Source organism: Micrasema longulum, unplaced genomic scaffold, assembly GCF_059751315.1.
Source record: "Micrasema longulum isolate JH-2025_06_02 unplaced genomic scaffold, ASM5975131v1 h1tg001929l, whole genome shotgun sequence".
NCBI lineage: Eukaryota > Metazoa > Arthropoda > Insecta > Trichoptera > Brachycentridae > Micrasema > Micrasema longulum.
In genome coordinates this window covers 210,289-238,183 of record NW_028279103.1, presented here as the reverse complement: position 1 = coordinate 238,183, position 27,895 = coordinate 210,289, and positions in this window count along the sequence as shown.

The window sequence follows — 27,895 nt, the reverse complement described above, 5'->3', positions numbered from 1 at the left end:
TTTGTCGGGTCGACTCGACGCTGCACAAGGATGGTAACGAACAAGTAACGAGAAAACATGAAAGTTTTTTTTCTAAAAGGACTGAAATGAAAAATAAAAGTAATGTCTCATTACAACTTCAGCAGTCAAACTTTTGTGTGTAACGTTGACTACCAATACAAACAGAAATGCATAGAATGGTATTTTGGGATACCGGTAATGAAATCGCCGCTTTTCAGACAGAAACGTGTGTTAACAATTTTCGAGGTTTGTGTATGTATGAAAGAACACCCGCGGTAAAAGGGTTGAAGTAAAAAAAAAACAGTAAAATAAGTAGATATAAACTGGATATTAAAAAAAAAAAGCAAAACAATTTCGAAATCAGCACCGACGTTATTGTATAATCATCCATGAAAAATAAGTAATTTTTTATTCCCATAGAGTCTTTATTCGATAAAATATACACTTTATTACAATATTAATACATTATAAAGAAAACAAAATATTAAAATATATTTTGTCCCGATAAACTATTCAATAATAGTTTGTCATCGGGTGCTCAGACATAAGTTTTAATTAATAATCTAATAAAAAGAGTACAGATATAATACTGTATACGTCTAAAATAATGAACATCAAATAAAATACAATAATGAACAGATAAAAATAGTAAGAAAAATAAAGTAAAATAATAAAATGAAAATTAATGAAAAGCAATTTACTAGAATATATTTTAAATAAAAGAAAATTTTTAAAAACCCATACATAATTAGTGTGTGCTTATAAATGTAATCAAAACAAGATAAAAAATTAAACAAAGTTAATTGAAAATTTCAATTCATATCTACAGAAAAATAAAAATAATAAGAAAATTAAAAGTACCTATTAAAATTAACAACTCAAAAATGTTAATAAAATAAAAAAGAAATAAAAGAAAAGGTTAATCTAAGAAAATAACAAAAATGGATTCAATAGGAAATAAAAAAATGTTTTACATAAATAATAAATCAATGATGGAACGTTCTGTCAACTAACCTCTTACGTAATAAAAGCATTATTTTATTTATACATGTTTTCATGTTAAGTGGCAACATATTAAATATTTTTGGAACAATATAATCCAACGTACGTTGTCCATATTTATTTTTAAATTTTGGTATTTATTAATAAATCACTGCAATTACTAGTATCAAAACAAAAACATGTTAATATGAGTTATCGTCATTCGAAGTCGTTAGACTTAGTGGTTAGCTAATTATAATATTTAGCTTAAAATACCAAATAAACGCTGCTCTGCAGCACTGGACTAAAAAAACCGGCCATTTACCCAGATCTCTATTGGTTTAGGGATAATATCACTGCGGAAAATCTTACTGACCTTCCGGGAAGGGGACGACCTCAGATAATCAGGCAGCTTTACATGTAAAGGTGGACCTGGTACCGCAGCGTACTCAGTACTCATCATATTATGATAGTCCTGTGAATTAGAGATTTATCCGTTAAAAAATATTTTGAAAGTGCCCAGAGTAAAATCTATTCCGGGATCTGTATACCCGGCTCGATTTAATTGTTTCCGATTTACCGCTCCACGTTGCGCAAAACATATTCAAACGATTTTCATTTAAATAATTATAAGATTTTCTACACGTGCGTTAATCTTTTTGTTCAAACCTCAAGTAGTTCCTAAAATGGTGTGAGACTCAGTGGGGCGTGTGTATCATTGATTTACTTTCGGAACAAAACCTTTTTGTGCCTTAAATAAGTAATTTTCAAAATATCATCATCATCATTTTTTTCCCACGTCCAGTGGTGCATACGCCACTGCATCGGTAAATCCACATTAGTATAATTCAATCATCTGTTACATGAAGAGAAGATGATAAGTCTTACAGTTGAGGTGTCAGTTAAGGAGCAAATAAACGAAAGGTTAAAAAGCCGTTATTTTGAAAGTTATATTTCACTTCCACCTTTTCAAGATTCAAACATAGAATCTCAAGAATGGTAGGCGAAGGCGAATTTGTCTGCCATTACACAACGAGGCAAAAACATCTCCGCTCGATTTCTTTGTTCAAGATTTTTACCTGTGAGCAGCCATTGAGTTGAAAACACTTGTCCAGGGTTCTGGTTCTATTTCACACACAGAACTGTATTCTTCATCCACTCGGATACAAAATATATTCGATACATTAAATCGTCTGACCATAAATTATTTCTTGTTAAATGTAAAAGGAGATTTTAAAAAGCCTTCTTCATAAAAATTATCCAAACTCTAACGAGAGTTTTCTTTCGTCTCACGTTTCAGAAAATAAAAAATCTTCGTATAGTCCGCTGTTTACTCGGGAGCTTTATGTAACAACGGAGTAACATAGGTCATTGTTAGGTGTACAATTTAACATACAAAACAACAGTCAAAGTGTGAATATGAAGGCCTTGAATATGTTATGAATGCCCCCATTATTTTTTGTTCCCTGTAATTTCCTGGCACAAATGCCTCGCGTACATTCCGTATCAAGTGAATATGCTTATTTTCGTTTTTACGTCTAACCCCAACTTTAATCTAAACCTCCTCATTATTATTTTCTTGATTTACGTAGAGTGGTTTTTCTAGCAATAAACCAACGTACAAAAAAAATATATACGGAATGAGATCGATACTAGACTAAAACTGGAACATTAGGTATGTGCGCGTCATAGTGTTAAGTTACCATTACAAAAGGGACAAAGTTTGAAGGCAACCCACCCCATTAGATGATTTCTATCAATTTCCCTTTATCATTTTAACCCCCTTAAAATATCTGACTGAAATAGTTTATAACCTTCTTTGGGAGCAAGAATTTGTTTTTTTCTGTCAAAACATTATAAAATATGGATAATCACAAAAATTGCACAGATACAAGTTGATAATTAAAATGAAATTAATATTCTTGTAATGGTCTGAAATTCACGGTTTAACCTTAACATAATATCTTATTAATTTCTCTTCTCTCTCACACCCACACCCACACCCACACCCACACCCACACCCACACCCACACCCACACCCACACCCACACCCACACCCACACCCACACCCACACCCACACCCACACCCACACCCACACCCACCTATAATATATAATACATTTACTTATCTTTTAATCATGTTCTTAACAGTTTTTATCCATGACAACGTTTAGCAATAAAATACATGTACAATTATTTAAAATACTTCCATATTTTCACAAATTAAAAAAAATCATTAAAAATATTAACATGCAAATAAATTTGGGGGTCGAAGTCCATTTATCCATGACACACGTGCCAAATGATTTTATACAAAATATAGAGCAACGACTTAAGAAGCTACCAAACATTGTTTATTGAATACAATACATTTCGTTCTTTAACACCAACAGTATTGCACACATGACGTTAACTCAATAACTAAATTAAATGACATATGCAGAGCAATGTCCTGAAGTACGTTAATTGCATTCCCGCCATGGAGAGCTATAGAACAAATTCACTGAATTCCAACATGTACTCCAGTTCAGTCAGGCATTCAGTTCCAGGATGTAACCCAAGTCAGTCAGTTCAACTCGTCATCGCCGTTACCCTCGCGCTCCATAACAGTGTATCTTATTTACTATTTAATAAGTACGCATTGAACCCTAACCTCGTTTCTTCTGTCGATCTCCAACTAGAGTAGGAGTTCCATCCCCATCAACGAACAAAATCCTAAATAAGTAACTGATTGAAAGTGTGAATATAAAATTTAAGAGAATTCATAAATATGACTGACAAATTTTGTTTTCTAAATTCGAGAGAAGTATTTTTATTACTCGCCAAAAAAATATCGGACATTGTAATATCGCACAGCTGCGTGATTAAACATATATTCAAAGGTACATGAAAAGAATAAAAAGACTAATCTGTAAAAGGGGTCAACAATATCGCGAAAAAATTCATCGACTGTCAAACTTTTCGGCTTATTGTTTTGCATTACCATCTTAGCTTAACGGTGTTACATTATAAAGAAAACAATACCACCCGACTAAGCAGAAAAAGATCGTACATAAATGGACCTTTTGCGTTATTTACGTAAAATTACAACGCTAGATGGGCCCCTCTGATTAATTCTGAATAATTCTACATCCGATAAAATAAAGTTATGGGATCAATTTTTACACTTTTTGTCAATAAATTTGAATAATACGCTTTAACTTTACGTCGACCGGTTTCGAGGCTGCTTCCTTATCATGGGGACATTTATAAACAAATAGTGTAAAAATAATCTAAAAAATACACTTTTTTTGTAAATATAAACATTTCCAATAAAAAAAGAACAATCTCAATATGTTTCAAAACAGTTTATAATGTTTATTTTATATATTTAACGATCACAGAATATCTTTCTTGTAAATCTTAACGAGAGTCGCACTTTACCATAAAATAAAAATAGGGGTTTTTAATACCGAAGCTCTACGTAATACGAATATATTTCTACTAAACAAGAAAAACTGTTTACAATCACGAACACTTTTTATAATTTTCCACTATTACAACACGAGAACTGCGGAGGTGACATTGAAAGGAAAAAAAACTGTCGTTGTTTTGACAAATTATACGAGAATGTGGGAAATGCGGGAAAAGTGTCCCGAAAGACTGCGAAAAGGGGAAAAGAACACCCAGAGAAAAATAGATCGGTGGGGGAACAGGTGTAGGGAACAGACAAAATGGACTTGTGGAAATCTATCGTAAGCCGTTTCAAACGAGCAAATGTGTTTACACATACTAAGTCGCTTCGGAACAGGAACAGACTGGTATGGGCCGGTATATGATAGTACCACTAGCCCGTCAACCTTGTGCACTTCCCGGCACGTGTTACTCTGCATAATGGAATACTTTTCCATTCAGTAGAGACAAATGATCTAATTTTCCGGCACTCTGCTCGCAAACGACCGCGGCGCATGTATGCGTATTTATCCTCGAGCGTGGAACTCGCGAATCACGTCATTTACATCAAACGAACGTTGGTATATACATACGTATCAAGTACCTGCAAATACATACCTAAACCTTAAAATTGATTTCTATATTATGGACCAAATAACAACGACACACTAACCTAGTAAAAATATCATTAACAACACCTTTATTTTTAATGTATTTTGGTTTTAAAATATTTTTTATTAAAATGATGTTTATGATATATTTTACTGTTCAAGTGCAATTTAAAATGAATAATGAATTATCAAACCAACGCCAAGGCAACAAACGAACTGACGAAATAACGTAACAAACACACATAAACATAATATATCAATGCATAAACATTAAATTTCAAAGAAAATCTATCCTAAACAAAAACATTTTACTCAATTATACTGGTAGCAATGTTTATAAAAATATGATGTCACTATCACAAAACAAGCACGTTTATTACGTAGTAGGGTGCATCATGAATTTCCGTTTTGATTTTCATAATTTTAAGACGGTGAAAAGTTATCACTTTCATCAAATGCTTACCAAGATTATTTTAAAATTAGAAAATATACAATTAATATTTTTTGTTCGAAAAAAAATTAATTGTATATTTTTTAATTTATATTTAAGCTTAAATTTTAATTACTATCGGTATGTTTTCTCATTTGCATTAATGAAACATTTTCTAATTAATAATAATATGATTAAATTTTTATTATTATTTGTTAATCTTCTAGTTTACATCAATTTTGAATATTTTAAAATTCTTATTATTATTTGAATTATTGAAGCATCTTTTGATGCAATTAAAAAAATACATAAAAAAAGGGTCCTTTCTAAAAACAGGAATTTCCTAGCTAGTCGAGACCTGAATCAATGAACCTCTGTACATTCTAAATATGTGAAATGAATAATTGAATTAATTGAAAATACATTATTTTTATTTACGTGTTATCTGTTAATATTGATAATTTTATGGAAACAATAGTTGTACGTTCGGAATAAACTTATTTTATTAAAAAAACTGTTATGTGGCATTACAGTTATAAGCAGTTTTCTTAACCTACAGCCTAAACTTAACATTACACTGAATGGATATCTTATTGTTACTAACACAGAACAATATTATTTTTATTATGATTGTATTTTTTTAAGGTGTTATTTCAAATTGTTTGTTACATCATACATTTAAATAAATCTTTTTACTTTTTAAATTCATATTTTACTATTAGTGACATTTTTTCAAACATCTTTTGTAAAGGTTGTCTGAGTCTTTTGTTTAGTTTTGATTGTTTAAATATGCTAATTTAAAAATGAAAATAAAGATAATATTCTTTGACGATATCACTGTCATCAACCGACCGAAGGCCAAATTCACTGAATCTGTTTTACACAACACCCGCCATAGAACAGCGTCTCTGTCTTCCTCGTAATGAGTTATATCCCCGTGCTCTTTCTTATACAGATATTTTTATCTTAAATATTTTTGTATTAACATCCAGCATAGTAATAAAAAATTTACTTTCTAAATCCGGTGTAAAAATGTATTTTTGAAGATTACGAATAATACGAATTCATCATTTAAAAGAATAAGAGAGATGTATAAAGTCTTGTGTCCTATATCGACTAGTGTGATATCACAGCCACACAATATTTAACTCAGTGTGTTGAGCTTTTTGTAACCTTTTGCTTGCACAAACATCTTATTAGTTTTGATAAGATAAACAGCTTACACCTTTATGACAAGCTTGGCTAGTTTTCATTACTGCGAGGTCGAATCAGGTGATCCAATATATGAATGCAAAATTCGTTTCGTTATTGTCTGCCATCTTGCATGTGAGATCTTTTTAGGGTTTCTGCTCAACTCTTGATGACATTCATCTGTTTGTATAGCCTAACGTATACGCCAGAAATATTTCCGGTCGGTGCTCAACTCTTTTAAATGAACTTCTGGAAAAATATAATTTGTTTTATTATACTTGACAGCTAGAAAATATTCACAATTGAAAAAAAATTAAACATCTAAAAAAACTAGGTCTAGATGTAATAATGTATAAAAGTGTAGTTAAAATAATGTCCATATATCGAGGGCAGCCGTAACTTTCCAAAGAGGCATTTAAATGAAACAAGCACACCACTGTCTGTTTTGGGAGTTTATAGTAAATTTATATTGAGTTTTTCTACTGACATTTCTTGGTGGAACTGCATTTTAATTATAATAATAAAAATATTTTATAGTTTTATTCCACTTTTTTTAATAATTATTTTATAAATTTTTTACCAGTGACCGGGTTTCGTCGTGACCGACCAGTCTGACGATGACCGGTCACTGGTAAAAAAAATATAAAATAATTATAAATAAAAGTGGAATAAAACTATAAAGTATTTTTATTATAATAATTAAAGTATATATATTCAAAAAATAAAATGAACCAAATACTCCATATATTTGATGCGGTACCATTACAACTAATAGCATAAATAGTTTTTTCATCAAATTGATATACTGATGATATTATGTATGTCTTTCCCAGAGCCACTGTATCGAGTTATATTTTTATTAATTTATTTTTTTTGAAAAGAAATATTTGCGTTCTTATAATTAACGCAAATATTTTATTTTGAGGGCCATTTTCAACGAGTTGTAAATAACTCACTATTAGAAAATGGGAATCAAGTTAGGGTAGAGTGGGGCTCGAACCACGGACCTGTGATCCGTGAGTCCAAGACACTAGCCACGGGACCACAACCCGATGCGTTGTGTCGTTAATATGTTAAATCTGTTTCTTTAACTGAAGATATGTGTTCTTCTTGTATGATTATCCAGACGCATTTACCACTGACAACTTATTTCCCTGCTGTTTAACCTTTTTGACCATAAGATAAAGTGCAATTATTTTTCAGGTGCGACTTGGTACCCTCGACTAAGGGCATAAATTTTGTGGAAATTTGATAATTTTGTATCTAGTCCGGGAGACCTACATATTACATGACAGTTATACCAATTTTAATGCTGTTATTTAGCAATCTTAACTTTTTTATTATGCATGAAAATAATACAAAATCAATAATTTGCATGCGAAAAAAAGATTTTTTTAAATCTACGTTTTTGTCAAAAAAAACTTACTTTAGGCTCATTACGGGAGACCTCAATATTTTTTCAATTCGAATAAAAAAAAATTTGGTACACATGTGACAACTTTTTATGAACTTGAACAAAAAATGTTAACGTCATACACCCTATTATGTAGGTACAATATAATATGTAGAAAAACGTTTTTTGTTAACCAGATATGTTGAAATATATAAAAAGGCATAATTTTATTTGGAATAAAATTAATTTTGTATTTATACCCAGTATTGTGTGAATCAGAATAAGAGTGGTTTTTGTATTTTTTTACATAAAGCAACACTCATATGTCAATTTGACAGTTGTTAAACGCCAAAAAATATGGCTTAGAGTTCATTTATCCTTTGGGAGCTCATATTGGTGTTTGTTCGTGTACTATCTTTTGTTTTTTTTTTTACATTTTCTCAAAAAAAGGGCTAATTTTTAAAATTGCTTGCATTTTAAACAGTATTTTTGAGTTAGTTTAAATCATTGATAAGACGCCGAGGAAAAAAGAAAAGATCAAAACCTTAAGTGAACATACATCAATGACTCAGAAGGAGATCGCAAATGAAATTTTGTGAGTCAGAGAGCAGTCATCAAGATTATTAAGCAGAAAAGAGAAACAAGGTCAGTAGAAGTAAAGAGAATTGGAAAATGTGGAAGAAACCGGAAAACTAGTGTCCGAGATGAAATATCTTTAGTCAGAAAGAGTAAGTTAAACCCCAGAAAACAAGTTACGAACTTCAACGAGATTTGGCAGCCACTGGAGTGAGGATCCATGACTCAACAGTACGAAGAAGACTAATTGAATCTGGAAGAAAAGCGATTCGACCACAGGAGAAATAACTCTTGACGGCACTTATGATAAGGCAAAGGCTCATTTGAGCTAGAAAATATATCAAATGGACTGTAGAAAACTGGAGGAAAGTGCTGTTTTCAGATGAGACCCACTTTTTCGTGCAGGGATATTGCATAAAATTTATTAGAAAACGTGGGGATAAAAAACCTACTGTGGCTTATATTGACCAAACGGTGAAATATCCTGTGAAGTAGATGTTTTATGGCTGCTTTTTGTATATGGGGACCGGATCATTGATACCAATATAAGGAATGATGAATAACCTTAAGTATAAAGCTTTATTGTAGCAGCACTTATGTACAGAACTGAGTAAATTTCGTCCTAATGGTGGAGCTGTATTTCAACAAGACTCAGCTCCTTGTCACGTACCAAAGTTTATGCTTAAGTATTTCAATGATAAAAAAACAATTCTTTTAGGCAGGTTCAGAAATTTACGTGACCTTAAACCTTTAGAAAATTTGTGGGCAATTTGTAAGTATAAGAAACAAAAATTGGACTGCACCATCAAGATAAAGATGATAAAAGCTGTTATTCGGATGAGGTTTCGAGATGACAAAATTAACGAAAATTGACAAAATTTGATTAATTATATGCCAAAACGTGTTCAGGTTGTAAAAGCAAAATAAGAAGGGCATACATACAATTAAATAAAAATATATTTTATGATTGTACGTCACCTGCAACTCAAAATATTAAGGAAAAGCGTATTTTAAATAACAATAAACTTTATTCCATTAGTATACACATTAATAAATAAAAATATAAATTTATTGTATTTATATTTATTAACAACATTTTAAATACATTTATTAGAAACAGAGACATAGTTTATAGAGACACAATCAGGAACGACCCATGACTGTGAACTTATTATGCACTAGAGTAAGTATATAAAATAAAACAAATATGTCGTATGCACGAACTTACACAATATTACCGGGTAAGTCAACTTATTTAATAATAATGAATGGTTTCTTTGAAAGTTTGTGTAGTTCTTACGAAGCACACCGAGCAACCATCCAGTCGCGTGCGCGTGTTTGGGTTATTGGCTCAAATAAAATATCTGCAGATATTTCGGGTCATAAAATATCTCCAGTATTGGATATGTGTGCTCCAGATAAGGTTTTATTAGAATTGGAAGATTGGATTTCTTTTGTTTATCTTGTAAAGAAAAAAATATGTCAGTGGTATTTTGTATAAAATATTTGTAAATAATAATTATTGTTTCAGGCATTTACAGGTTTATTTAGAGTAATCTAGGATAATCTTGAAATTAATAGTTTACACAGTTACAGCTAAAATGGATGTAATGTAGAGGTGAGAAGCATGCCTAGAATAGATTGAGTTTAGGGAGTAAAGGAAAGGAAAGAGGTTTAGGAATATGCAAACAGTGGAGCAGGTGCGTACAATGTCTTTCCTCGTATTTCCGAACCGGAGCTACGAAATATCGTAACTTTCGTAAAGGGTAATCGGTTTGAATGTCTTCAATTTTATTTAATATTTTTCACGGAGAGAATCCCTCGGAAATTCATAAATAGAGCTAATTGAGCAGTGGCATAAAGTATCAAGCTCGTAAATAGCAATAAATGGTTAGGAAAAGAGGAATTATGGAGTAATGGTGTGTGGACCCACAGCTGTCGCCACGTACCGGTCTATTCTGCCAAACGCCTACTACTGCCCACCAACTGCCTACACTGTCGAGCCGGGATGCGGGAGTGCGATCTATGAACGCGGACGGTTCGTAAAACAATCAATAATTAATATGATATGATTCTGCTATTCCCTACATTTATAATCTGACGATACATATTCCTTGACCTTTATGTTCCTATGACCTTTTCATCTGTAGGTATATTACTTATCAGTTAAGTCTAAAATACCTACAAAATGATTGCCATAATGTCGATTGGTGCAAGGTTTAAGTCACATAATTAACGTTTTTTTTTTTTTTTTGTGACAATGTATGTAAATTTAGGTAAAAAATTATATACATTTTGAGAAAAGCAGATTTTTTACTTTATTTTGAAATACATATTTTTTAATTTCGTTTCTTTTATATCAATTATATTAAACATAATTTTAATTGTTGTATTAAGTGTTAACATTTTTTTACACTAATATACAAAGAAATTGGCAACATTTGTGTACATGTTGGCTGTTTATCTAATAAAATAAATAAACAAGTGTGTAATTACTAATGATAAATCAATTATACAAATAAGTCCACGCAAATATCAAGAAATCAAAAGAATAATATGATAGCATTTAACGAAATGGATCAATAATAGCTATTTTTTTAGACCTTGCAATATTTACATTCACAGTATTTTCTATTCAATGTGACATTCCAGGTTTTTTGGAGAAATATAGGCATTTGGTTTGAGTTTCATCATTTTTTATTTTAGAATTTATACAATGGTTTCAATATGTCAGTAGAAATGCAAATATAAAATTTGTCTCAATTAAATTATAAGGATAACTTTTATTATAACATAATGATATTTATACCAAATACTTGTTTTAGTGTATCAGTGTTTTAATAAATTTATTTCAATGAACTTAATTAAGCCGGTAAATAAACATAGTGATATAATAAAGACTACACGTACCTACTCCGAAAAGGTCTTGTGGGTTATTTGTTTCAATTTTGAAAGTTTGTATCGTAAACTTCGAGGTAGCTTTACTATGGTAAATGTGATATGAAGCAAAAGGAAAGAGCAAAGATGGTGGGTTGAAGGGATGAAAAGAGAGATAAGAAGAGGGGGTGGAAAATGTATTGTAGGAACTAATATGGAAAGTAAGTAGTTGGGAAGGGAAGTTTGAGAAATATCAGGTAGAGGTATTGTGTCCATTCTGAGACCTGTTGATAGTAAGACGTACTGAGGATCACGATTTGTATAATTATGTACTTTTATAAATCGATAAGAGTGCCAAATAAAATGCGCTCGATCACTGTTTCAATGATTCAAGTTGAAATTTCTGAAATATTGAATTTATCAAATAGAAATTTGATAGTAAAAAACTTTGATTTGTAAATTTTATTTTTAAGAGTAGGTAAATTATCATTTCTTGTTTATTTAATATGTGATAAAAAATATATATTCAAAATTCTAACACGAGACTTGTTTCATATACTTTACTTCATTTATTTCATATCTGCTCCCTGGCTGAAGCATATGGTATCCACAAAGAGCCTCCAGGCATCTCTGTCGGCTATCAGTTCTTGTGCGTTCATGTCCCGTAGTTCTAACATGAGTTACTGACAAACAGTCGGAAGCGGACGTCCAGAACGCCGTAAACCTGATGCTTTCTAAAGTAAGTAATCGTGGTTAAGGCTCTCAGGAGGCATCCGCAGTATATGGCCCAGCCAATCGTATCGCCTCCGCTTGACGACAGTTGTCACCGGAGTTATCTGCCTCCGTTCTCTTATTACTTCATTCCTCACAAAGTCAAGCCACCGCACACCCAAGATTCTTCTGAGACATCTATTATTAAAACTCAGTATTTGGTCCTATTGAGGTGTCAGAATTTGCAGGCAACAGATGTTATTCAGGCATTTTAAAGGCGGCATTTGGTTTTTACTGTATAAATATCCAATCTCTAGACAGCTTGTATACTGTTGAATGCGGTATTTGCTGCCGCACTTCCATCTTTTTTTGAAAACTGCCATTTCCCGTAACAGTTACATCCAGGCATTTGAAACTCTCGACCTTTTCGGTGATTTGGTTTGACAGTCAGGGAATTTTAGGCATCAAAGCACAAATTGTTATCCAGTATATTATGGGCTTCTTAACCCGTGCATGTAAAGGATCTATTCAGCTTATCAACAGTGACTCGAAGATATCCGACTGAATTGTCGATTATTGTAATTGCATCATCGGCATACTCAAGATGGCAGAGTTTTCGGAAGGAAGAACTGGATGTTCCTTAATCTAGTAGAATCGACTTCCTTAGGATGAAGTCTACAAGGATTATAAAAAAGAACGGTTCAAGGACTCCACTTTGACAAACTCCGATGATGACTTCAAATTAATCTTCGACAACATCATCAATTCTGATATGACATTCGATGTTCATGTTTCTTGTATTTTTTACAGTGTTGGTCTATACGGTCTTTTAAACTCTTTTGAGTTTAAAAGCACATAGCCAAAAAAGTATTTGATTCTTTGTTATTTCGTGAAATACCACGTACGTTGGTGATATGATCAGCGCATGGCCTACCGAGTAGGTTCCCGCCTGGCTCTCAATTAATACTCGCATCATATCTCCTCGAACAATTCGCAATATGTTAGTAATTTCTCCGTTCATTAAATAGCGTGATTCCACGACAGTTATGACGGTTTAATGAATCACCCCTTTTGTCTAATGCGGTGATCTCCCCGTTTGTCCAGTTTCTTGGACACACCTTTTTTGTTCCCATACATGGTCAATAGTTTGTGTATATGGCCGAAAATGCCATGGCTTTTGTTAAATTCCGGAAACATATTGTCGACTCCTGGTGCCGTTTTGTTTTTCAAGGTAGACAGAATAATTAAAAATATTTATATTAACCTTTTTATAATGTTATACCTTTTATTAGATAATATTCATTTATTGTGAATTTGTAGATATATTTTTTTATCAAAAATGTCTATCTATTTCTGGAACAATAAAAAATACTAATAACGCTTAAAAAGATACGAAAGTAACGAAACATAACGGGGTCTGTAATATGTTATAACTATTCACAGCAAGAAAATTACAAAAATCTTAGGGAATTTGAAAAAAATAACAAAAAAGTAATAATAATAGAAGAAATATTGAGAAATTTGAAAATATTTATTTATTTATTTATTGATTTACACGCCCAAAGGGCTTTTACATATTTTAGAGATTACATATATGATCAACATGAAAGCAAACTGCAGGCAAATTTATACAAAAAATGATCCAGAGTAAGAATAATTGAAAAACTCTCTTCCTGAAAACGCTTAACAAGTCTCTACAGATATAAATGTTTATTGTTGTCTTTTTTTGACAAATGCGTGATAGGGGGTATAACATTTTGTATGGCTGAGGAAAAAATCAATGAAATTATATGGATAAGGTAGTCGTGAGTTAGTGTAAATAAGACACGTGACAAGGTAATTATTTTTAATTTTATAAAACCGGGTAAGGCCAACTACATTTCCTTTTTCTTCAAGACAACTTTTTTTTTAAAATTAACAATCTTCACAACTACTACAATTTTACTCATAACCTCATGCATGATGGCTAAATTTATAAATACAAATTCTTTAATTGTCAGTTTATTTTTCAGACAAGGGAATAATTTATTTAAATTAAAAATTTAATTCCAATTCGTGTGCGTGATCATTGTATTTTATCTGTAAATAAAAAGAGAAATACTTGATTTTTTAAAACTTACCCAAATATTTCAATTGTCTGACCGTTTCGTAAAATTCGTAAATAACTGGTGCTGAAAAAATGAAAATCGACTTAAGGTAGGGTGGGATTTTAACTCCGGACCTTCGGTCCGTGAGGTCACAATACTACCGCGGGACCACAATCCGGTTTAAACCACGAACCAACTTGTAGATGTCTACCTGTTTCAAGACGTACCCTCCCTCTCCCTTTCTTTAGCTCTACCAATTATTTAAAAACTATTGATTAATAATCGAATATCAATAGTGCATGTTATGAACGGATAGTGGTCGCATCTTTTGAACTGACCAATTGTTCATGTTACAAAAAATATATTTGTAAAAAGCGTCGGTATGTATTGTACCGATGGTGAGGGCAGCGGTATGTGATTTTAGTATTGACTTATTTTATTTTATTCATAAAAATATAAAAAAGTAAAGATATGAGTTTTTCTAAGCACTAAGCATTATATTTTCAAATGTTTACCACATGTAGAAAACTATTTTTATTAATTGGCAAAGGTTTGGATGAGAAATTAAACGGTACTTAATTTGTATCTCTTTAGAATTAAAATATTCCTAATCCACAGAAGAAGCAGTAACCGAGTTAAATCGAATCACCCTTATTCAGTTACAGTCGACAATCACCCCAGTGCCAGTGGCGGGAGTTGGGACCACTCTGCTCTGATTTGTGTTAATTTATTCCACCCTATGCTCTTCTAATCAGATTATGGATTCTACCAGTTTCTATACTTTACTTCACCTTCTGTCTGCACTGGACATTCCACTACTCCGTTCAACGATTTTCTTCCTCCAATTTCTCCCTCTTTACTCCACCCTTGTATCTCCCCCCGGAGCTTGAAAAACAAACAGACCGCGACCGGTTTGAGTTTCATATCTCAACTGCAAGCAATTACTGACTTATGCGGGACCAACTTTCGCCCCGGTCGCGGTGATTATACTGCGACTTTACTGGGTAAATATTTACCCACTCCCTATTATACCAATACAACCTACGTTGCCTATTTATTCAATAATATTATTTCGGACAAACGCCTAAATTAATATTTTTTGTTTTATAAAATTAATTGCATTAAAATATTCGGTTATAAAAAACGATTTAATTTTCTTAATTTATACTAAACGGACTTGAGTTATTCCATTTCACTAATATACAAGTATTTGTGACGTTTTTGTATATTTGAATAAAATTAAAAGAAAAATTTCACGGACTGAGATTTAATATTATTATTACAAAATTATTTTTTCCAATATTTTCGTTATTCGATCTCAAATACAAAATAAAACTCAATTGGAAAACAAAATCAGGAATATTAAGTACCTTTATTTTATTTTATTTTTTCGCCTTGTACTTGATATATTTTTTATTTTAGCATGAGATTTTACGATCAAAGCTAAAAATTTTCGTTTTTACATTATGAAAATATTTTTTAAATACATTATTTAGTTATTTTTTTTTTTAACAAAGTAGATTAATAAAAACAATTATTTTATGTCAATTAAAAAAAAAAGTTAATATCAATATAAATTATTTTAAGTCATTGTTACGGTATATTAAATATATCTTTTATTTTTTAATAACAACATTAACGTACAAATTCCTGTTTAATCTCAATACTAAATGTGGATGCATAACTAAAACAAAGAAACAAAAATGAATAAAAAAGTAACTTTTATTGCGTTCACTATGAAAAAAATATATGTGATTTGCATTTTAACATAAAAAATCGTAATAAAAAAAACCATAATTTAATTTTAATAGCTACAATTGATACAGCGTGATTAAATGAAAGAGGGACGCTCTATTGCATTGAATAATCTAGGATTTGTTCGAAATACAGCATTTATGACAATCCTCAAACTCACAATTGATGATTGGTTAAAAACATTTCCATTTTTTCATTAAGGTATCTTAGGGACTCTTAATTATAGCAGTAAAGATGAATAATAATATTATATCGTAATACCACGTCAAAATCAGTATTATTGTGATTAAATTATAAAGCGTCATATCCGTAATATCAGAGAGAGCGCTTTACGAAGTAATTTTGTTAATATTGTTTTAAGTTATTCTACCCATTTTCACAAGTTACACAGAGAATTTCAGAAAGCGTTATACTTGAAAAACATGACAACGATAGAAATAATTAGATCCACAGTAAAACCAAAGGATAAGATATTGTGGAGAGGCTCGGTTAGTTCAAGTAAAAATAAGTAGGCTTCATCGCTCGAATATCTGACGGTAGATGGACAAAGCGTGTTCACTCGTAGAGACTGAGAAATACGAGGCCCTAAGGACGCCCAACATATTACAGGTCAGGTGATAGATGATTGTCTAAGGTTTGTTGGGAGATAGTAGATAAGGGCGGCGCGGAAACGGCGCAGTGGAGGAGACCGAGTGAGGCCTACCCAGCAGCGGACCATCTGAGTGAATTGATTATAATTAAGGTAAAACAAATATCTTTAAATAAATTTGTACAATTTGTTCACATAAAGTGTATGTACTTTTTTTGTTTTGTTTTTATTCAAATGTAAACATCGTTAAAACATTTCAAAGATTTTTGTTCCAACAATATCAAGTTTTTTGTTTATTTAATGCGTAGTTCATAATACTTTTGAAATATGGTACTAACGTGATATTTGAATTAAATATTGTTTAATATTTGATAGCATATCCTTCAGTGAATTTTTTGTGTTTGGATTTTCCATGAATCGATGTCAGAACATTTCTTTGTAACGTCAGTTGAACGCAGTTCTGCAGAAAGCAGCCAGCCATAAAAAAGTTAAACTAAGATAATAGCACCTTTTATAAAACGAGTGAATAATCAAATTTACACAACAGGAATGTTTTTGACTTTGTCAAATGATAAACAATGAATACATAAGTTTTTTTTTATATTCTACAAACAAGAATCTAATTATGTATTTGACCAGTTTTTATTTGAAGTATTTGATGATTTTTAAGGTACCGATCTATTTTTCTAGTCGTGTGGGTTTTTTCAAATTGAAAAATGCCTTTTTTGTGATTGACACCGTTTTTAGAAGGTGATTATTACAGTTTTTTGTATGAAAACGATCTGACTATTTTTAGCAGAGCATAAAATTGAATTTACTGCATCCGATAACACCAATATCTAATTTTAAAGAAAATATGGACTGGCTGCTGTCTGCATAATTACGTTCAGTTGTTCTAATGAGAGAATGCGTGTCAGCTCTTTTACTTCACCAAAGTCAATAGATAGAAGAATTGAGGAAGTGTGAATGTTTTAACATAGGCTGAATGGTGAATATTAGACAGTTAACAAATCGGCCACTTAATCCACCCACTGACAGGTAATAAGCCCTGTAAATGCCCAGACTGTTAAATCAGTATATATTTTTTTTTAACGCGACAACATGAACCACGGTTGATTTAAGCATCTAAATAATTTCTCCTAAAATATTCTGAAATTTCAAATAAGATGAGAGATTCTTTTGGTGGAATTTCCTCATGTTCGTTCCCACGTGACTCCCTTACATCTGTGTTTTACGTTAAAAGACTGTCAAAATATGTTTCTCTAACAATGAATAAAACGTATTTGTAAGATAATCCATACATTCGCTTCTTGTCGTTATAGCTTCGCATTCTTCCGTTCAATTTGACTGAGCGGCGTTAATTTTAGTGGCTCTTGTGTTTCGAGAGGTCCCGAAGGGCTCGTGGAAAACACAACAAAAACTCCGAAGCGAGTTGAAGACTTCAAAAATGACCCCGTTAAAGGGAGCGCAAATAAAGGAGTAACGGTGAAGTGGCGAGGGGTCGGGGGTGCGGAGGGGCAGGGGGAGGACGGGAGCAGAATGCTAAGAGGGAAATGAAGAGATAAGTCGCGCCCCCGGCAAGGGAAAGTACTCGAACAAGCCGAGCTTTGTTAATAAAGTGTGTCTACTGAGAGTCGTGCCCCGTGTACTCTATACACCAGGGAATAAGGACTACAATACACAAAGTGTACTGGGAGAGGCAACGCAGCGGACAGGATCCATTGTTGTTTTTGCTACACCGATCATTACTCAAACTTCAAGTCAGCCAAGACAATTTACATACAAATGTTACATTAATCTTCACTTTATTTGAGGCGCTTCGAGTGCTAAAATATTATTTAAATTATATTTAAAAATTAATTATTCCTTGCAGGGACTCTCTTTTAAGCACGTATTATCGCTTTGTATATTTTACTTACCGTTTACGTATTTATTTCTGAATGTTGCTGCACACAAAATCATCAGAAAAATAAAATATCGTTTGGCCCAAACCTTAAGTAAAGATAACATAACAATGTTTTCAGTATGTCCAAATGCTGGATTTTCTCCCAAGAGAGTTGTTCATTTTTCAATTTGTTGCAACAGAGATGGAAAACATATTTGAGAAGGAAATTTGGGAGTCTAGGCATTTTCAGGGCTCAGGTCACTTAAACCAGCCAATGATAGGTCATAAGCCCAGTAAATACCTAGAATCCCATATTCCCTTCTCAAAAATGTTTTCCCCTCTATTACAACAACTTTAAAAGATACTAAAGTTTCACTGCCCTAGTTCTCGTATGTTCAATAGACCGTTTTAAAAAGAAAAAGTTATGAATGCCAATATGTTCATTATCTTATTACGCGTCCATATAGCTGGAGAATGATTATTTTTTCCGTTTTTCGAAACCCGATCCGAAACACAAAAAACCTTTTTTTACAATTTAAGTATTTATTTAAACAAGATAAATTTTTATTTTTATTATTATTAATAAAACATATAATACAAAAATCACATATTATACTCCCAGGAGTTTTTAGAAACTCATTTGGGACCGTAAAAAAATTTTTGACAATACATAATATCATACAAATTAATACATTTGAAATAAAAAGAAAACATCATTGTATAAAAAACATAAAACACCATCTTATATAAACTACATTAATAATTATCACTATCAAAAAGATTTAAGAAATATTTTTTCATTGCGACACTTCTGGATTTTTTATTCAGTTTTTCGTGTCTTAGCACATCAGGCAGTTTATTACAATATTTTCCAATGACCTACTGCCAAACTTTGTTGAGCGAAACTTAGACACATGAAGATTCCTTGAATAACGCGTATTGTTGTTATGAATATTATGACGAAATATGTATTTTGAATTTGAGTGAGCAGAAAAGTTGATGATATTTGAAATAGTATTGGTTATGTCACGCAGTGGCACTACCTTGAAAGGAAGTCTCTTTGTTTGTCGGTAGATATCCCTGACATGGGAATCCCATTTAAGTCCAAGAATGTTTCTTAGAGCTCTGTTCCAAAGAACTTGTATTTCCGAGATCTGATTTTGGCTGGCAAAACCCCATATACATGATACAAAAGAAAGGTAGAATGAATCATAGCGTAGTAGACGGCAAACAAAACGGTGTGAGGAAACAAGCCTCGAAGTCTATACAATACGCCAGTTACGGGTGCTATTTTTGATTTTACATGCTCAAATTGGTAGCTCCATGAAAGTTTGGAGTCAATAAAAAGTCCCAAGTATTTAGTTACATTGGACTTTTTAATATAGCCAGTTCCGAAAGAAATATTGATATTTAAGTCCTGTTTGTTCCCAAAAAGCATTTAACATGTTTTTTTAACATTCAAACTTAATTTATTTCATCTCAACCAGTCAGCTAGACTATTAAAATCTAATCTATTTAAGTGCTTTTTATAAAGTTTTGCATCATCACGATGCGATGGTCTAAAACGAGTCGTTTTTTTTAGTTCGATAATAAACAACAAACGAAGCAAAACCTCTATTGCCTTTATTTGATTTAATAAGTCCAACATGCATGACTAACACAAATTTATAAATTACTTATGTTTGTTGAAAATTATTCACATTTTCTTCACCAAATATAAGTTCTCGGTGATAAATGTATCTGCGAATTGATTTTATATTAACAAAGTTAAAATGTAAAATTGCTTAACCTTTTTAGCGCGTCTAAAGACAGCGCTAAAATGTGGGGGTCTGATTGCTTATGATAATAATACTAACAACATCGACCTTTGTTAGTTGCATATGAAAATAGTATGACTTTCTTATTATAATACCAAGAACAGGCGCTTATTCGCATATTCAGGACTTCACTGTTAAGCCAAGGTAAAAATTATATTGTATTTTTTTTAGTAACTCAGTATGAAAATATGATATTATAGTACAAGTGTTATCGGTAAGCGTATTCAAATAATTTGAGACATCTAAGTAATTTGATTTGAACGGCTTTAAAAAAACCTAAAACTACATAAAGATTTGGAATGGTTGTTTTCAAGATTCTTACAAAATGTTTGTATTTCACGTATAACGTATTCAAAACACATCCATTGATCGAAAGTAATCAATTGTATCAGTCCTCGTGATGTGACAGCGGAAGGAAGGAGTTGACAATATTCATTGCGTCTCCCCCTAACTGACAGAAAGGACGATATTGCTTCACTCTCTAGCGCCGATATGGCCAACGTGTTGAGTGACATTTACATGAGTTACTTACTCAATTCCGTCGCGTTATGTCAGAAAGGAGAGAGGTGATACCACGTGTGTTTCTAACTCCGAGTAACTTGCGAGTCTATAGAAGGTAATATTTATTTCATCTGTCCTTGCTGACAGAAGCAGAAAGGGACTTCCTTTCGCCAATGTCTTCTAACGTTGTGTAAGATTTATAGCAACATTATGTCCTCGATGGGTGAGCTATACTCATTTGCATATTTTCTACTTGAGTTAACCCCAAAATCATATTATACTCGTAAAATCTGAATTCAATACATTCGTAATATTATCTCGTACCATAATCATATTAATTTTATCGAACTTAAGTTTTGTCTGATGAAAAACTATGCTTCTTAAAACTTGATTATTTATTATTGCTTTATATATATTGACCCTTTTCCGACAAGTCTACGTACGCAGTATCAAAATTAATCAATCGTGAAAAAATTATTCCGCCACAGGGTATTTGGAGAACACGATAAGCTAACTACCAAAAGCGGTATAATATTTTTCATATAATTTAATATTTGCTTTCTGTTTTTTTTTATATCATTATGATTGTTTTCATAGAATCGATTGTTTTTTGATCGCATAAAATAAAATAATTAAAATCTTTAATTTCATAGGAATGAAACAAATAAAGAAACCGTAAGTAAATTACTCTGCCATTGTTTTGTCAGAAATACTGATTTTCTCGTGGTCAACTGATGTTTTTTGTTTCTTTAGAATATTTTTCTTCTATTTTTTTTAATTACCCCTGAAAAAAAGTTAACCTCAATGTTTACACACAGTAATTTAGTTATTTTTTAAAAATAAACGCCACTTTGTGGCACCAGAGAAAAAAGGGAAAATAAAGATTTTTACCCGTTACGGTCCGTAACATATAAAACAAGAACAAAGTTCTGGTAAAGTAAAGTAAGCATTTGTTAAAGTAAATCAATTAACTCGTTTTAATATGTCTATAAAAACGTGCGATGGGATTGCTAAATAAAGGAATTGTTTGATATCGTATCGAGTTTATACATAAAAATCAAAAATAAACTTATGTATGTAGAAGGTACTAAATATTACATAAAACATCTTAATTTATATTGTTTTTTTTTTTAATTCGCTACGTTTTTCAAACATGATTTTTATTGTGTTCACGTTTCTCTAGCAATCATTTTTTTTTGTCTGATTAGAACGATGCAAAAAGTATTAATATAATACTAGCAGACAACAGTCGGCGAAAGTGAGACATGCAAGGAAATTTGCTACAAAATTACATTTAAGGAAATTTTGCTATTCATTGTATTGGGCCGTCCGGGCCTCACTTAATCGTTTTTCGGGCCTCAGTCGATTAAGATCTCGGGAATCCAGAAATATCAACCTTTAAGACTTCAAAATTATTTTTTTGCTGTTCAGAGCAATCTTAATGTAATAAAGAAAATTCGTCACTCTCGAATCTCTCTCACCCAAATAATGCCATCAAAATCACACAAAATTAACAGAAGTATTAATGTTTATTTTATATCTACGCAAAAAGCTGAATAAGTAAGCGATTAACATTAAATATCGAAGAATCTGTAATTCAGAGTCAGGTTCCGTTCTGAAATACGGCGCTTTTTGGCAAAAAAAGTTCATACATCCATTACAAAATAAGAATTTGAGATCGAATTAAATTGCAAGAAAATAATCATAGCAGCTTCACTCGATAAAAAAATACCTGTTCTAAAGCTACATTAAAAAAAAAAACATACTTTTTTTATTTATTTATTAGAACGGCTTGCAGGCTTTTACATGTTTTACATATATTTATACATAAAGAACAGACATATATTCTACACAAAATTATCAAAAATTTGAAATGACGTAATATTAAAATTAAATTAATATGTATTAATTAATTAATTAATACGTAAATTAAAAAATTAAAAAACCAGTCTTACATATAGTATATACATAATACTTATATAATATATTCCAATAGAGCAGGGGTGCTCAAACGGTCGATCGCGATCGACCGAGTCGAAAGCTAATATCTATATATGCTACGGTACACCCTACCTAGGTAGGTAGGGTGTATCGTGTATGTACGACAACCCTGCATCACACATACTTGCAGCCTCTCAAGTCGATCGTAAGTAGTCTAAAAATATTGAGGTAGATCGCCAGCAGTTCAAGTTTGAGCACCCCTGCAATAGAGCAAACAGAAGTACATTTTTTCCATCTGTTGTATTAAAAGAATCTTTCAATTAGAAGAATGTAAAAAAATAATAATAAAGAATACAGAAATAAGTCAAATAAATAAAACAACATTGTTTTTAACCACTAATTTGTATTTTTCACCGACCGGTTTCAAAGCAAACAAGTTTCTTTCTCCACGTGTAGTATTTGGTGAATATGATAGAAATAAAAAAAAAAGGAATCAATTCATTAGTTACGTAAACCTTGACAAAGAAGCTTGTTTGCTTTGAAACCGGTCGGTGAAAAATAAAAATTAGTGGTTAAAAACAAATGTGTTTTATTTATTTTATTATAATGAATTACCACAAAACTAGTGCTTCAAATAAAAAAAAATTGTTACAGAAATAAGTATTTACTTACTTTATTCAAAAGGGATACAATTTAAAACAACAAAGTTTTATTGAAGTATTTAAATTTGGAGATAATAAATCGATACACTGCCTTTTAAAATTCAAAAGTGTTGTATTAAATATATATATATACCAGATATATATAAGATATATTAAATATATCTATATCTCTATCATTTGCGTATATCAGAAATATCAAATATATCTATATCTATATCATTTGCGTATTCATTTGCAAACACATGAATTCTCCTTAAAGGCGAGTGTGCACTGTATAATATATTAACTATATATATATACTATTATAATAGCAATTTTAGTGCTACATTCTAATAAATTTAAAGAAAACAAAATTAAAGCACTAAAAACATTTATTAACCACTTTAAAATTTATAACAGTTATAAAAAAAAATATATGAGATATAAAAGAATATATGACAAAAAAGTAAACTAATTAAATAAAAATTAATACATATTTTTTTCCAATAAGCAACTAACAGTTCGAATTCCATCAACTAAAAAAAACCCAAACACTCTAATAAAAAAAATTAGAGATATAAAAATAATATATAAATCAAATATAAATTATGCATATATATTTTTTTAAGAATATAAATATTTGCGTTCTTATAATTCACAACAATATTTCAATTTTCGTGGCCTTTTTTAACGAGTTGTAAATAACTCACTGTAAAAAAATGGAAGTCAAGTTGGGGTAGAGTGAAGTTTGAACCTTGGACCTCTGATCCATGAGTCCGCAACACTAGCCACGGGACCACAACCAGATTCAATAATAACAGAAAGCTATCGCTGATCATTGCATGATAGAAATTCAGGCTTTAGATCCTCATTTAATCAGTACTGGGGGCGCAACAAAGTATTTTTAAAGAAACACCAAACCATGTATTACATGCATTGCAGGCTTTTTAAAAAAATGTAATCATTTCGGCGAATTTATTGTGTCCAATAAAATAATCTTAGTCACTCAAAAATATACTTTCCTCTTTTCTCAATACAATAAGGTGCATTATGTTCTGCTGGATTACCTTCTTTCAGCACAACGATGCTAAGGCTACTAGATTACAGAGATCTCCTTCAGGCAGCTTTTCTCGCTCGGTGACGAGCAATTTTTCTGTGTATGTGGGCACCACCAAGGAGACTTATGTCTTCAGATGTGGTGGGCAAAAGTACTGAGGGGCTTAATGAATCGGTCTTAATGGCCTTAATAAATCGACCCTACGTGTCTCAGTTAATCGGCTCTTATGATCTTGGTTATTTAGGATCTCGGATGCGCAATATTATTTTCCATAATTAATATTCATAAGTCTTGGCGCTTTAAAAGTTATCGTTACCAAAAGACGTTATGTTATTAAGGATACAACTTAATTATTTTAGCAATGAAAAAATGTTTATCCGCCTCGCAGTGAAACGGTCGTCGCGTTTGCTTATTATGCAAGAAATCTCGGGTTCGATTCCTGACATAGCTGGTAAAAAATATTTAAAACGGTATTTTTACACTGGAATATTTCATAGTCTCTGAACTGACAACAAGAGCGTAAGACTGATCATCTTACCTAAAAGTTACAAAAAAAAAAAATAAACACGATAGTGAAAAAATAATTTAATTTAAGTTGGTAAAATCATTCAAATTTTGAGAGTAAATTATTAAAACCATTAAGTGTTATGAATTACATTCGAAAATGAAAAATAAATTTTAAAATAATTTTAAAATTCCTTAAAAAGAATAATTTAAAAAATAAATTGTTCGGTAAACAAATATTTTATTTTATTTATTGAAACTGTATTTTACATATTTGCATATACAATAAAATACATATATGTAAGTGGAATTGTAAGTGAAATTTAGTATTTAAAACAAAATATTACTAAACAGTTATTTACAAATTAAGAAGTCAAAAAAAAGATAGGTATTCAAAAATAATATTACCAGTTATAAAAATATTTAAAAAAGAAAATATTTTGTCATAGAAATATTTTGAACTTGTAAACTTTTTTTATTTATTATGATAATAATTCAAATGTAGATGTATCATTTATATCTCACCGCATTACACGTCTTCATCTCTATATGTTTGTCTTCATGTATGTATGAAAGGTGCATTCTAAGAGTAGCTTACGGGGATTAAATTACTGAGAAAGTGGTGGACCCCGTCGTATAAGCAGATAAAGTTTGTACTGAAAAAATCATACAAAAACTGGACCTTTTGCATTATTCGCGTGCAGCAGATTTGCCTGCATGGCCTCCGACTGAAAGAATAATACTATAGAAATACATATACTATGTTGATTGTATATAACGCTGTGCCACTAGTACTAGAATAGTTGCTTTGAGTAGTAAATTCCTAGAGAAGGAACATGGGAGGCCATTATTGGCTTAGAGGTCCAGAGATATACGGCTCGCCATTTACCCTCTGGAGGAATGCACAGAATTGTCTATCGATCTTCCACACAACAGATCTGTTGACTGTATTATATATTGCTTCCCCTCTTCTAAGTGATTCCTCTCAGCAGACGTCTAATTGCTAGCAGATTTGTTAACTACAACAAATCGCCAATTTATTATCTATAAGGCAATAAATTGCTTTCTAAGATGTATGTTTATGTCTTGAAACCATAAATTATTGAATGAAGAGTGGACGTAATGTTTCACACATAATACGCGTGTTTAAAGTTTTAACCACGTTGATTATTCATATTTTTTGTACCGTTTATTTTTTTGTATTTTCAGTTAACCCGAACCATTAAAATAAAAGGCTATTAACACATAATTTACCTATTTGTGAAATAAAGTACTAATTTTCATTAGGATTTTAAAAAAGAAAATCATTTAAATAATATTATGAACAACTACGTCATGCATTTAACACCACTTTTGTCACTATACGTAATTGTTTAGAAAAATCCTTGTTTTAAGGTATTATGTTTACCATCATTTTAAAGGAATACCTACATAAAAAAGAGCTTTAAGGCACATTAGTACCTATTCTCTTAGGATAACAATCTGACTTAGTGGTGATGGTTGAATTTGATTATTACCCTTTTTTAATAACAAAAGCCCCTTTACCATTAAAAACAAAACGTATAAATTTCTCTAACGTAACTTCTGAGTATTTTCGCTTAAATTGATGAAAAAAATTCCCGCGCTAAGAATGAACATAAAATGCAACGGTAATAAAATCTAGCGATCAACTGGAAAAGGTCGTTTCTTTAATGCGTAAATTTGGAGTTCACGAAAAGTCTAGTTTACATTTAAATTGGAAATCAAAGCATAGGAACATTTCTCTATGTTTTATTGGGCAATGAAAAATCTTGGAGAAGATTTAACGACAGAAAAATAAAGTTAAATTTTCGAACATTTTGTCAAGATAAAGTATAAAGGGACATGTGTGGCAGGAGAGACGAGAGGATAGTAAAACAGATATATGGGAGGGATGTGTTCGGAATAAGAAATAGGGAGCGTCCGAGAAAACAAGACATGACCAACTTATTCTAAAATACGGCTGCGGAAAATGATTCCCTTATTACTTATATATGTTTATATTTTATACGTGAATAAATATCTACATTCAAAACGAAGCGCACTGTCTCGCATTCTAATTCGGGCGTTTCCCCGAATATCGGCATATAAAATGGGAAAGTTTTTATATGTAGCAACGTTTTATATGTAGGAGAGGGTATAAATACGAGTATACATTCTGTTTCATTTCCATTTAAAAATTAATAAAGTTTTTTTACAATCGATACAGATACCCTTAACATCATCAATAAAATGCGTAGTTTGAATATTTATACCTACGCGTATAAAAGTTTTTCATTGAAACGGGCTATTTTCCTGGTTTATTTGTATGATTTATGGTATGGAAACTTTACAACTGGAAAAACTCAACAATCGAGTAGTAATCGCGTGGTCCTCAAAACCATATTTATTTCCACTATAAAGTGAATTGAAAACAATTTTAACCGTAGTTAAGAACGAAAATAAAATTGTTGTAGAATAATAAGTGGTTAATAAGGTATTTAGCTAACATGAGTTAGAGTTACGTGACCTATCAACTACGAGAGTAGCGCGGGCTATGATTATCGTGAATATAAACGACTATAGTATTTGAATCATTAGGTAATAACGTGTTTATTATCAAACCATATAAAAAATGTGTAAAAACACGATAGTGTTGCTATGCCATTCTTTTTCTAACATAAAACATAATTAACATTTATATTTTCTTACGGATATTTTTATAACGATTTGCAGTATTTTGCATTTTTCATAAAACGCACCTGTTTGTTATGCCTGTTTAAGCACATTAAAATAATAATTTAGTAATTTATATTTACATAGTATAAGTAACTTGTTGAAAATACTCGGTACACTTTGACTTATTTGTTCGACCAATTGTATCTTTTTAAACTTATTTTTAAATGTACCTACACCTAA